Source organism: Fragaria vesca, linkage group LG7, assembly GCF_000184155.1.
Source record: "Fragaria vesca subsp. vesca linkage group LG7, FraVesHawaii_1.0, whole genome shotgun sequence".
NCBI classification, from domain to species: Eukaryota; Viridiplantae; Streptophyta; class Magnoliopsida; order Rosales; family Rosaceae; genus Fragaria; species Fragaria vesca.
In genome coordinates this window covers 13,705,761-13,708,286 of record NC_020497.1, presented here as the reverse complement: position 1 = coordinate 13,708,286, position 2,526 = coordinate 13,705,761, and positions in this window count along the sequence as shown.

The following is a 2,526-nucleotide window of genomic DNA, read 5'->3' as shown; positions in this document are numbered from 1 at the left end:
TGTTCAAGGGTATTGTACATACGTGCTTGGTAGTTCGTGACCCAAATACAAATTAACTAGCTATAGCTAGTCACGTCTTCAACCACATCATTTCCGGCCTATATATATGCACCACCTCTTGTATTCATATAAATACCATTTGGAGGTTATGTTCGAGTCACTATGGATTCTCAGCTCTCAAACATCATGTTGTGTTTCAGGGAAAATAATATCACTATTCAGCAACTAAGTACACTGACGGTTTCTTGTAGGCTCTTACCTCTGTTTTTCTGATCTCTCTTTGGACTGGCTTGGCTAGTGGTTCTAGAATCACGACATTGCGATGTAGCGTAGGCTCTCCATTGGGATTCAAGTAACGATTGCTCAGTGGTTCGGCATCTGTTCTGGTGGAATGCTTAATTACAACGGGTGTTATTGCTCCAAAGGGTTTGGAAGCATGTTCAAGGTGTGATGGCATGGGTCTGCTTAATTTTGTGGCAGCATAGTAGGCATGCTAGTGGATCTCGGCGATGACCATTGTTTCTTGGGAGTTCTGGCGTGGTGGTGACCTGGTGATCAGGGTGATCTTAATTGGTGGCGGTAGCCACAAAAGTGCAGTTGAACTGGGGAGAAAACCAAAATAGGAAGAAACTGAAAGGTGTAGCAAGACGGAGGAGTTAGCTTTCATGTTAAGCCATTCTCAAATTCTTGGCCTATTTAAAGAGTTCGACAAAACCTGACGTTACGGGTGTCCAAATCAAATATACCTGAACATTGGTTTTATTAAGAAAATGCTGCGAGACAAAAATGAAACTACTTTTGGTACAAAACTAATAAGAAATGTCGTAAAACACAATTTGGTCCCTTTCACAACGTATGTAGGCAATCTAACGACCAGCTAGATACAATCACTAATTCAAATTGAATCCATGAATTTGATTAGCAATTTCATCAAATCTAAATCCTTGACTTCACCGGTCAAAGTCACCCAAACGCCACAAAAATCACATTATTTTCAATTACCCAAACAAAATTCAAGTGCTTCACTAAAACACAAAATGTTATTTGCGAGGAACTAGCTTATCTCATTTAAAAGAACATCTACGCATTTGATCCTGCAAGGGTATGTAGATAATGTGGAATCAAACAATGTACATACAACCGCATCCTAACGCTATTCACATTCTAAAAATCCAAGCCCTCCAGTGAATTCACTCATTTACTGGTGTCGAGGTGAGTGGATTTGTATAATATGTTGCAAATATTCTTGTTGGAGTGGACTATGTGAGTAAATGGGTGAAAGTAATTGCATGTGTCAATAATGACCACACCATTGTGCTGAAGTTCTTAAAGGAGTATGTCCAAATGTTGAGAAATTTTGAAAAATAACCTCTTTTTGGTATTCGAATTAATTGAATTATAACCTCATTTTATAAAACAGTAGAAAACTAACTATCTATCATGTGGAAATATCATAATTACCCTCAATGAAAAATTAACACTACTCTTTTCTACCTTTCATCACTTCTGGTCTCTCTTGCACTATTTCTCATCCAAGTCGGAAACTTATCAAAATTAACAAAATTAAAACCTATGAGAGACTTTGTTCATTGTACAGATTCTAGAATAATGACTAATCAATTATATTGTTTATAGGATAAATCTATGCAACTCTCAGGTTTGTTGTTCTTCTGATTTCATGCCTTGTACACAAGAAAAAAGAATTAAGACATACGCGTTCTCTGTTTTAAACATAGAAGAACAAAACAATTGTAATTTAAAAAAAAAAATTACAAATAAAATCAGAGCACAAGGCCTTATGGGCAATCAAAAAGCTCAATTTTGATTTTAGCAAGGCCGGTAAGAAGAGGAAATTGGATCTTTGTGAGCTTGACAAGCATAGAATGGAAGCTTATTAGATTGCTAAACTCTATAAGGAGAGAACCAAAGCCTATCATGACAAGAAGTTGATCAAGAAGACATTTGAACAAGGGCAACAAGTTCACCTCTACAACTCAAAGCTCAAACTCTTTCCAGGTAAACTTGGATCAAGATGGAGTGGTCATTTTGTAGTGGTGATCCTACACCGCCCCCCCCCCCCCCCCCCCCCCCCCCCCCAACGGAAACTATTGAAATCAAGAATCTAAGTAATGGGAGCACATTCAAAGCCAACGGTCACTGATCAAAGTTGTATTACCATGTCGCGTTCACGGCCCAAAAGAGATCCTTTATCTTAAGAACGCTCCTCTTGCACCACTTTCTTGAGCAGAACAATGGACCGGCAAGATGTTCTTATAGCAAAGCACAAAAATTAATTGGAAGAAGAAGCACACCCTTGACGCTCTTGTGGAACTGTTGTCAAGGAGTGTCGAAGATATATAGTTAATAGTAACTTGAGTAAAGTTTATAATCTTCAGGGGGGAGGGGCATTTCTAATTCTCAAAATTGCATTTCAATTCCACATTTTAAATTGTTTGCGCTTAAATTTATAATAGTTTAATTGTTTGTTGTCTCAATTTAACTTAAAAATAAAAAAAAATAAAAAAA